Genomic DNA, 12,328 nt, shown 5'->3' with positions numbered 1-12,328 from the left:
GCAGCTGTTTGTGTTCCTATTTAATTTGTATACTGTGCATGATGTTACCCTCAAACACCAATATTGATCTTTCCCCCTCGTAAATTCAGGTTTACCCATAACAGAGATCATCTGATAAATTGGGGGGAATTGGGCTCCAAACCACATTGGAGGACTCTGTCCCATTGACAATGCTGAAGTCAGATTCATTTGCCAGTCTGGTAAGCTTCTGTACAGGAAATGGAGGGGACAGCATCTTGTCCTTCACCTCAGGAGCCGGGCCAGTCCAGACAGGCAAAAACATATATCTTTGATAAGTCACTCACCCATGGCTTTAAGATGCAAATGTGAGGGAAAGTTTAGTTCCTGTAGGAAACACTTCAAAGGAGAGCGAGCAATGCAGCACTCATGCTTCTTGTAACGCTCATAGATGCCAAGGCACATGGAAGGACCGTGTTCACAGATGCTCTTATTGCAGACATAGATTTCAGAGGTGTTAAAAATTGATTTGCTCTCTGGATCTCTGCCTAGCCAGGCTCTTCTGGCAAGTTGATATTTCTCATGCTCGTAAAGTAAGCACTTTGCTGCTGACTCTGCTTGTGCCACTGCTTCCATGCAGGATCGGAGCAGTTCATTTTCAGTCAGCCTAAGAGACACACTGAGAGGGGGAAGTGATTTAAATCCCTTTTGCTTCTGGGTAACCCTAGAGAAGCCATGATATCCATAGCTTAGTCTTTTTATTATCTAGTCTTTTTCCACATTTATGAGCTCTGTCTTTTAAAACCTTATATATACTTTTGAAGGAACACAGCATACTTCAAGAGTGCTTAACTCTCTTATTCATGCAGGTCTCAAGCAGGGGTGGGGGGTGGAATTTAATGAATCAGAAAGGCAAAAGGAAGGCCATGTAATGGCTCTCTTCCGCCCCACCCATTAACAGGACAATATTTATTCAGATATCCATATTTCTATAGTGTGTTGTCTCACTTATCCCCTGAGACAAAAATGCATTTTTTTCCTGATGTGTTTGTTGTTCATACATCTGTTCCATTCATGTGTAAATGGGAAGGTGACATGGCGAGGGGAACTCATTACTCCCTATTCCATGCCTTAACTCATCTTTCTCCATTCCTTCAGGCATGGTGTAGTCCAGCTCACTTCATCAGTCAAACAGGACTGAGGTAAAAAGTGCAGGAAAAGGGCATGAGATGTAAATCAGGAGAATGAGGAGGATCAGGTATAATTTTACTGTAAAATTCAAACCACCAACTACCATTTTGAATATGATTAGAGTATGATTACACCAGCGTGGTGTAGTGGTTAAGAGTGGTTGACTCATAATCTGGTGAACTGGGTTCACTTCCCCCCTCCTCCACATGCAGCTGCTGGGTGACCTTTGGCTAGTCACACTTCTCTGAAGTCTCTTAGCCCCACTCACCTCACAGAGTGTTTGTTGTGGGGGAGGAAGGGAAGGGAGATTGCTAGCCGCTTTGAGACTCCTTAAGGGAGTGATAGGCGGGGTATCAAGTCCAAACTCTTCTTCTTCTAATGGAGTCCCATGCCTTCACAAGTTTCTGGGTATCCAAGTTGGAGAAGTGCTATTGCACTCAGGTGCTCATTGTGGGCTTTCCATAGGCATCCGACTGGACACGGTGAGAACAGGATTCTGGAACTGTGAGAACATTCTGGAACTGCTTGTCCTAAACGGACTGAGATGTCCTAACAGGCACATAACTTCCCAGTTCATGTTCTTTGAGGTCGCTTTTCCTTGGCACTGGGTTGAGTTGAAGAGAGAATATAGCCCTAAGATTATTGTTGTTTTGAAATAAAATTAGTTCAGCATTAGCCACTAGGCTGTATGCTAACCAATTGTCTTAAATAAATGCATACTGTTTGATAGAAAGCAATGATGCATAGTGACATTTTATGAGCGCTTCTAACAAAAACACATAGGAAAAAGAGGGTAAGATGGAGTTAGTGCCAATTTTCCTGTTTTGTCTTACAAACATCCGTTTTATTAAACCTCTTTTAGTTGTGCCTCTCATGTTTTGAATCTTACTCCACTTTTTCATGAGAGTGTATGACAGAACAATTTAGCATTAAGGCTGAGGCTTTGCATAAGTATCTGAAAGTACTTCTCATTGAATGCAAAAATTCATTTTATTGAGCACAATTTTATTAAACTTTTTCTCCCTCTATTACATAGTGACATCCCAAAAATAACCAATTCTCAGTTATAACATACTGGATATTTCAAACCTATAATTGAATGAATTGTATATGCTATTTTCATAAATATCGGTAATTTTTAGAGACCCTTGCCAGACACGCACAAATCAAGAATATGTAGTTTTGGTCCTTAAGCTGATGGATTTCGCTTCCTGCATTACAAAACACACATATAACATTCATCATGTCTGGAGACAGTTTCACAGCTCTACATATATTGGCTATTCTACACCACAGCTAACTATTACTCAAGAAAGATGCGGTGATAAAAAATATCACTTGATTTATGTTCTTTCGTTTCCAAGTTTCTCTCTCTGAAAACTCACACTCAACATGAACATTCTTTAGTAAGTAACCTTACAAATAAGCCACAGATTCATGAATGATACTGAACAGTTTGCCCCACCTCTTAAGACAAAGAATTTACTGAAGATATAACCTACCCTCTCATTGGCTTTTTCTACATTAGAGCCATTTAAAGGTGCTGAATCGCTGCTTTACTGCAATTATGTGGGAACCTTCTGTGCTATATTTTCCAACGGTGCTCTCTGTCATGGTCAATATCCTTGAATATTCACTAAGAAGTAAATCCCATCCAGCAACAATATTAAGATTATTGCTTAATTGTTCTGCCACTTTTATTGCTTTCTAATGAGCTCAATAATGGGAATAGTAGTCAAAGACTTCTTAATTGCCCCTTAATATCAGTTCCTGTTCCCATTGGAGGGTGAATACTTTAACTACTTATATAGGGTTTTTTCATGTTTATTTGCAAAATAATTTTGCTATACTGTTTAAAAATGAAAAGAAGTAATGTGAAGCAGTCATTAATTAAAGCTCCCCCATGGGAACTGCCTGCTGCACTAATTGGTGGAAAGGTTTTTCAAGGGAAAATCCATCACTAACCTCCCAGCTGTACTCAACACGAAGAAATAAAATGAGCTGAACCAGCAAACAGGAAGCTTTTGATTAAAGAGGCAGTAGTTCTGAAAAGCCACAATAGTGCTTCAATAGAATCCAGGACAGCTCCAAAAAACCCAAAATGCAATAAGTATGCAACAATATTGTCTGACTACTCCACTAAGAACCTGTAAAGCAATGGTGGCAATTCCTAGTATGGAAGCAACGTACTAGCTTCTGGTATAGAGAGACTGAAGACAGATACTGTGTAGGAAAACAACAGCAGCTAGCTAATTATACACTGGTGTTTTTCCTTTCTTTTCTTTTATTTTCTATTTCTATCCTAGAAACTGTACCAGTTACCTAATCAGGAGCTCCTTTAACAGATATGCAGGTATAAGGCAAATACAGGCAAAGAAAACTAACAGCAGTGGGGGTGGAGGGGAGTCAATTTTGATTGATGCAAGAAAGGAACAAATGCCTCTTTAATCCCTGCTGAAAAACTGAAAAAACACAGGGATATGTTTTAGTTTTAAAAAATCCTGGCAATTCAGTCACAGATGAGCTGCCTTCAGCTCTGTAATACCGGCCTGTTTATTTCCTTTCATTGACCACACTGCTGAATACGCTTCTAGGTTTAGGATGGGGGTGGACAATCTTTTTCAACTCAAGGGGCCACAGTACATTCTGGAAACTTTCTTAGGGGGCAATATGCTACCACTGCACAGGGCCAGAAGAAAACGTGGGAGGAGCAATTAATGTGGCTCTTACCTCTGCACAGAAGGCTACATTTCCACCCATAAAGCAGCCAGAAGTATCCACATACGTACCATACATCTCTCCATCCAGGAATGCAGGAGGTATTATTACAGTTCAAGGACATAGTCCGGCTAGGCAAACTTGATGAGGAGGTGTAGCAGGGTTGGTGGGAGGTGTAACCTGGGTCAGAAGAGTCCCAAGAGTCAAACAGAGAGTCCTTTAGGGTCACATCCAGCCTCTAAGCCCAAGGTTCCCTGCCCGTGGTTTAGGAATAACAGCTTTTAAAAAATCACTGACTAAAAGTAGGAGGGAATATCCCTATGACCCAAACAACAAGGTGTAGTCAACAAGTAGACACAAGCACTCTAGGACGAAAGGCTTTTCAGGGATGCAGATTGGGAATGTATATCTGTTCTTGAGCTGAACTATTCCCATGCAGAAGTGTGAAGCTACTTCACTTGTGTTGCAAGCTCCCCCAAGGAAATGTTTCTGGTCCTCTAACATCCTTTAGCTCTGAACTTTAAAACCTTAAAACTCGCATGCAAAGCGGATGAGGATTTAGGTAAGAGTGCAGAAACGTACTTACCTAAGTGCCTGCCATTAACAGAAGGCTTCATTGTGTTACAAAATAGGCTTTATCCATGTGAAATTCCCTCTAGACATCCTTTGAAACTAACTCTTTTGTGTAACAGAATGAATGAGCATGTGAGAGAGAAAGAGACAGGCAGACAATCCCAGATGAATTTTGTGCATATTGCCATTACGGTAGATTCCACTGTTTACAACTTTTCTTTTCTTTTCCCAGTTTAACATGTTGTGTTAAGGGCTTTCCATGTTCCCTGAAGCTCCAAAATGCTGGGAAATTCCAGCTGTTATTGGCACCACAATGAACAGCCATGTTATTTAGGGAATATTGATATTGTGTGGCTTCCTAAACTTTGATTACCTTGCAGCTGGATGGCTGACAGTGGCAGAAAAATGGATCTAGGTCCCAGCTATCTCTTCTTCACTGGAATAGATACACGAAGCTGTATCCAACAAAGAAGAGCAAGAATTCACATGCAACTTATGCCTATTAAGCAGCTAAATTCATCAAGTGAAATAAGATTAGAAAGAAAGGTTGCCAACTTTTTTCCTAACCAGGCTCCTATGCCTTTAATGGAATTGCCAGTTGTTGTTCCTCCTCCTCCTCTGCCTGTAGCCACTGGTTCGCTGGATGACATTAGCAGGGGGTCACATTGGCTTCCATGCCTAACAATTACCCCAGCTGAATTCTGCACATTTTTTTTACTATGAAGGCAGAGGAGCAAGCCCAAATGGGGGTTTTCGGGGCATCTGGCAAGCCTAACCTGTAAAGGTTGTAATTGAAAGAGGAAATTATCAAGAGATAAAAACACCCACAGTTGTCCCCTAAATCTTTCTCCTCCCTCTTTCTTTGAAGGCTCTCTAGTGCCATCAAAAGCTGCCCATCTTGCAAATGTACTACTGTACAGAGATATCTTTTGTTAATGTTTGAGAACATCCTGTAAAGCTGGACTGCCATCCAAAAATGACTGTCAGCATTCATTTGTATAAGTCCAAAGAAATGGGGAAAGGTGCAAAGTCACAGCTTCATCCGGAATTGTCAATGTAACTGCAATATTAAAATATAATCTGTCTATCTCCCACTTACACACACTCATACTTGTAAAGAATAGTAAGGAAAACTGTGCCTTTTTGGAAGATTTAAATTAAGTACATAAAGCTCAGTGGATTATTCAGCCTCTCAAAAGGCTATATATATATATATATATATATATATATATATATATATATATATATCCTTGCAAGAAGCTCTCGGGAAACTTAGATACCAAAATTGTAAGAGCAAAAAGCCCTGTCATGGATTTAAAAAGAGGTTAAGAGGCACGAAACCAACTGGAAACAAATGGGCAATTTTCAGTATGGAAAAAGGTTAATAGTGAAGTGCCCCAGAGACCAGGACCAGGTCTGGCATTTTTCAATGTATTCATTAACCATCTGAAAGGGATGGTGAAAAGGAAGATGACAAAATTATTTAGGTCAGCCAAGGCTAAGGAAGAATACGGACCCCAGGTATGGATCTAATGCTATTCAGTGCTTTCATATTTATCGGAGTTAAATCTAAGATAACACACTTGAGAAATCACTATTTAATTACAAACTTGAATTATCTGTAACCTTACGATACAACTGCAGGAAGAAGCATATTGCTCTGCAGACACTCTCCCTCGCTCTCCCCCTGCTGTATTCCTTCTAATTCAGTGCTGGGGAAGCTCTGTCTCTCTAGATGTTGTTGGACTACAATTCCCATCAATCCTGACCACGGTTATTTTGGTGGAAGAGGTCCAGCAACATCTAGGGGGCCACAGGTTCCCCATTCTACTCTAGCTGCTTCGGTCTTTTCAAGTTCTGACTACTTGGAGCTACCTGGGCTTTCAGGGAGACATGCGGCTGAGGTGGCTGGCTGGATCCAAGATGTAGCAATGTCATATTTTCCATCCATGTGAGAAGATCTAGATCAGGCATCCCCAAACTACGGCTCTCCAGACGTTTTGGCCTACAATTCCCATGATCCCTAGCTAACAGGACCAATGGTGGGGGAAGATGGGAATTGTAGTCCAAAACATCTGGAGGGCCGAAATTTGGGGGTGCCTGATCAAGATTTTTGATACCTTTGCCTTCATTTGGCTAAATGGCACCTAATCTTTTTTTTTCCCTCTAGGTAACGCAGGTCCTCCCATGTCTTGCCATGACTGGGAAATGAAACTGGGTGAAATGAAATCCTGACAAGACTAAAATTATGGTGACTAGCAGACCTAATGTCCCAGAGCACATATGAACCCCTTTCCATTATAGCGTTCAACAACTGTTCCTGGGTGTGTTTGCTGCAGTGGTGGCTAGGAATCCTTTTAAGATCTCTGTTTCTTGATGCAGTTGTGGCAATTTCATTCTTATTTAGACCTAGCTCCTTTGGCCCACGCTGTTTTAACCTTCAGCTACAACTTCCCTCAGTCAGCCATATCACTCCCTTCCTCCTGACCTAGTTGAGTTAAATGTCATGGAACTACTGTAGTCGGAGGCTTTTGGAAATGTATTGTTACAAGATTCTGTCTTGCCCCAGCCCATTCAGTGATATCACTTAGATTTCAAGGGCTCAGCCACATTTACCTTTTGCCCCATGCTTTTTAGGCACAGGTCCTCACTTTAACAGTCTGAGCGTTATTGGTTTTTTGTTTTTGTTGTTGCCCCAGAGCTTTCCCTGCAAAAACCTGCTCTTTAATGCTGTATCAGAACAAATGGCAATTCAGGTATTCTGTGGATTGCCATTTCCTCCAATTAAGTGGTAAAGAGTGGGTTTTCAAGGGGGAAATTCTGGGGCAAAAAAAAAGCAGCAGCCTAGAAACATGGCACAAAAGGAAGTCTGGATGAGCCCCCTGGCTTCTTAGCACAACAAAGAAATAGCAGAAGTGGCCTGTCTGCAAAAGAGTAGAATGATGTCTGGTCAGCTGAGACTTTGAAAAGACCTTTTTGCTTTCTAGCTCCCTTGTGCAACATTCAGAGGGCTTTGTCTTGGGCAGCTCTTGCCTAAGTAACTAGCACTTGGCAGCATGCAAAGATTGTCTTGTTTCACTCACTTCCATTAAGCTGTATCACTACAGCAAAATAAAGCCATAAAGCTCCTGCAGAGGCAAAGGAAGTTCAAGGAGAGTCAGATGATAAAAGATAGGCTGTGGTTCAGGAAAAGATCTCTTGCCTTTCCTATGGAGATCACAACAATTCAGCTCACCGGTAAAAATGCAATGTTAAAAGATAACAGCTCCATAGCAATAGGGGCTCCCATCATATACATGCGAACAATACACACATACACTGTTGAGTAGCTGGCGCTAAGGGAATGCCTGTAAATTGAAATTTTCCAAACATAAATAATGCAGCTGAGGAACAAATTGACAAATACACTGAGGCTTGTATCCAATGCAGGGCTAAGTAAGCATCCCATCAGTCTAAGGATAAGAACAGCCCTGCTGGATTTAGACTAATGGCCCATCTTGTCCAGCAATCTATTCACAGTTTTCAACCAGATTCCTGTAGGAAGTCTGAAAGCCGGACATGAACACAACATCACCCAGCTCACCTGTGATTCACAGCAGCTAGTTTTCAGAGGCATTCTGCCTCTGACATATTAAGCAATGGGACTCCCCACACACATGCTCTCCTTCTCAAACCTTCCCCAAATCTTCTCAGTAGAATAGACTGAGCTAGATAGACCAGTGGTCTGAATCTGTTTAAGAAGCTGTTGATATCTGTCATTGCTGGAGGCAGAAGCACTCCAAAAGCAGGTATCCAGTAAACATGTCAGGGGTGGAGAGTCTCTGGTTCGTGGGCCCATCTTAGCCCTCCATAGGTTCCAATTTGACATGTGAGGCCATTTTTCTAAAACCATGGTCATCTATCCAATGGGTGATCTCACATGATGGGTGGAACTTCAGCCCTGTTTGGTCTGCCTGTGTATGCTAGTTCCCTGCAACAAACTTGCTATATGCAGTCATTTCCTGCAGAAAATTTTGAAATCCCACCCATCAGCTAATGGGTCGCTTAGTTTGGTTTCATATGTGAGCCCGACCCAGGCAGCTACAGGAGGCAGTGCCAACTTATTCTGGTTTTCCTCCTCCTGTGCAATGATACAGGCACAAGCTCCAGATATTGAAGAAATGTTGCAATTCTAGAAGGCAGCATTAAACACTTTGATACGTATTCCTGTCATTTTTCCGTTTTTCTGAAGGAAGGAAAAAACTCTAAGGGAGTCTCTGAATGATAGGAATTTTATGAATGTGTCTCTACAGGACACAAGACTGCTGCACTCTAGCATTGGATTTTTAGGGTGCAGGAGAAATGATGGGGCTCCGCCCCACTTTGCTTTAGCAACCACTGTCTCCCATTAAGTTTCACACAGACTATTTGAATGCCCACTTCAGCACCACAAAGCAGTATTCAAAACTGGAAGATTACGCATCATTTCCCCATCACCCACCCAAGCTTGCTGGCATTGCTAACATTAGGATGGCCCATTTCCTACAACAAAGGATGAATCATTGTTGTTGAAATTACAGCAAACAGTTGCTTCAGTGTGAATACTGAAGGACATTTTGGAACAGCAAATGCTCTGATCCTCCTCCCAAAACAAAAAAAAAAATGAGAACGCAAGCATGCAAGAAAATCAATGTTTTGGAACTGTGTATCAGTCAGTATTCCAAATGCTTAAATAGCCCGGGAGATTAACCCTCTGGCCTTGTTAACAGTCCTTGACTGATTGCTGCATCAGCTGGTTAGAATATTATTACATTTCCTGACAGTTTCTGATCAGCATATTGAGGTAATGTCAGCCTAAACACATACTGAAGGCTGCTTAGTAGCATTTCCCTGTGTGTACGTACATGCTGTATTGGGAGAACGAGGTATGATAAGGAACTGAGCAAGCAGAGTAGAAAATTATATGTGATCTGTTAGTGGCAGCAGAAAAGCATCTTTTAAGCTCTGTATTTCAATGCCATCACATGTTTATCCCCCCCCCCCATTTGACCTAGTAAGCAAAGGGACGCCTTACTAAGAAATAGACATCAGGTTTCAGTAGCAGGAAATGTGAAGATTGGAGGGGTGAGATCAAGATTCACAATACAGTTCAGAAGCACATTCTTTGATATAGTTAATATTAAGTTGCAGAAACCCTATCATACACCCTAAATAGCAGCATCTACGCAAAACAGCAGGTTAGCTAATTTGGATTATGGGACTGTATTACCTTTGTAAAAAGGGAGAGGAATACAGGGAAAGTGGCAATGTGTTTGTTTTAATGCTTCATTGGGATCTAGGCCTGTCTGCCTTTAGCAAGCACAGCTGAAACACCCATTTTGGCAGCTTGATCTTGGACAACTGGATTGCTTAGGTGTTAGATACAGTTAAAAGTGTCTGGATGGGGTCTGCTTCAGCTGCTAACACTGACCGGCTTTTTGGTGACTTTGAGGACCTTGCCCTCATCCCTGCCCCACAGCTGTTCGGAATGGGCTCTGTATTTATGAGCCAAGCTGGCCGTTTTCTGAAAGTTTTCTTAGAATCATGGAATCATAGAGTTGGAAGAGACCACAAGGGCCATCCAGTCCAACCCCCTGCCAAGCAGGAAACACCATCAAAGCATTCTTGACATATGCCTGTCAAGCCTCTGCTTAAAGACCTTCAAAGAAGGAGACTCCACCACACTCCTTGGGAGCAAATTCCACTGCCGAACAGCTCTTACTGTCAGGAAGTTCTTCCTAATGTTTAGGTGGAATCTTCTTTCTTGTAGTTTGAATCCATTGCTCCGTGTCCGCTTCTCTGGAGCAGCAGAAAACAATCTTTCTCCCTCCTCTATATGACATCCTTTTATATATTTGAACATGGCTATCATATCACCCCTTAACCTTCTCTTCTCCAGGCTAAACATACCCAGTTCCCTAAGCCGTTCCTCATAAGGCATCGTTTCCAGGCCTTTTACCATTTTGGTTGCCCTCTTCTGGACACGTTCCAGCTTGTCTGTATCCTTCTTGAACTGTGGTGCCCAGAACTGGACACAGTACTCCAGGTGAGGTCTGACCAGAGCAGAATACAGTGGTACTATTACTTCCCTTAATCTAGATGCTATACTCCTATTGATGCAGCCCAAAATTGCAGATTGATGCAGCCCTGAATTCTTTCAATACATAATGTTGGTGCATGCCTGTTGATTGAGCCACACCCATTCCCCTTTTTCATACAGATCCCTGCAAACCGCACTGTTCAGCTTCCTCCCTGATACCTGGAGGAAAGCTAGGGTTTAAAATCCAGATGGAAGACAGCGATCCTTGGATGGTCCTATGACTGGATATGAGCTGGATAGTTAAGCAGAGCCTCCAAGCCTGGAGACAATCTACCACTGATTAGCTGGTGCTTCAGGCACAACCAAAACTGACACCAAAGACAGTGGATGAGAATGTGAAATCCTGTCCATATTGCAAGATGGGAAAGGGCATTTTATCCTTGCTGTAGATGAGGATGGAGATTTCGCTAACTATATTAGATATGCAAATGTGCTTCCACATGTAATTTGTGCAGGCAGTTGTAGCTACAATTCCATGTGTACATCAGAGCTGCCACACTCATCAGGTGCAAAACATTTTCTCCAGGACTGAATGTCTGGGCTTGTAGCTGCTTCTTTAAACCTGCTCAGAACCCAACCTAGTCACAAACAAACCTCACAGTTCCGCATCTATAAACTGGAAACTATAATGATTATCTCACAAATTTGTTTTGTAAATAAAGGCAGTATGGGCTACAAAGCAACATGGCTGCTATTAATTTTGAGCATTTTTAAGCTCCTTGTCCAGACCAAGTCCTCTCAAGGTAGCATACAGTATGAACCACAAAACTGAAACAGAAGATTAACTTCTAAAGTGACAAAAGGTAAAGATAAACAACACGCTAAAATATATTTTAAAAAACAACCAGCATAAAATAATTTTAACAAACCATACCAATAAAGCAGTTAAGTCAGCAGCATAGCCAATAAAATTGCATTAAAAAGAAAGCCGATTGGAACAGACAGGCCTTCAAAGCATTTTTAAACACCCAGACTCAGGGGCTAAATGAGTACCTCAGAGAAGGATTTCTACAAAGTTATGCATATATAGTTGGTAATTTCAAATTCATGGAAGCTTTCAGTTATATAATTCTTTTGTTATTTATTTATGAAGGGTGTGGTTATGGCATTATCTGCCCTCTGAGAATGGCCATTCCTTATGTCAAGAACCACGATACACTGGGTGTTGTTTCCTTTCCCTGCTGTTTTCCTTCCCAAAATGAAAAAAAAAAATTCCCTCTGACAGCTCAAATTAGAGCGTAGGAAGCCCCATTTAGTGTTGTTCATATTTATTCTGAATTCAACATCAGCAGGGTGAGCAAGTTTAGAATAACTGCTTTAAAATGTCATCCATTTTTAATGTCAGGCATGGTAATCAGATTTTTCACCTGACTGTGTCATATGACAGCTGAGACACACTATTCCCTTGTGAATGAACATCCTTAAATCAAAAGCGAATTGAACAGTGAAAATGTATCAGAGCAAACCACCCACCCCACAGACATGATCACATTTTATTACTACTTCTTAATCTTGATTTAGTACCAACAGGCTGGTTGTCACTGTATTATAGGCGTTGCCATATTTTTGTCTATTCATTTAGGAAAATGGGTTAGCAATTTTTTTTAACACAAAACTAGAAAACCACAGTGTGCTGATTCGAGGTGAGTTGATGCAATGCTAGATAGTGCATGAAGCTTATATCTAAGAGCACTCTACAATCTAAATCGCAAAGCTACCAATTGCACAGAAAATAAGTCCTCAAAAGGGAAGGTTCAAGGAGAGTTCACA

Source organism: Zootoca vivipara, chromosome 5 (assembly GCF_963506605.1).
Source record: "Zootoca vivipara chromosome 5, rZooViv1.1, whole genome shotgun sequence".
Lineage (NCBI taxonomy): Eukaryota > Metazoa > Chordata > Lepidosauria > Squamata > Lacertidae > Zootoca > Zootoca vivipara.
The sequence above is the reverse complement of the archived record's forward strand: the minus strand, read 5'-3'. Positions refer to the sequence as shown.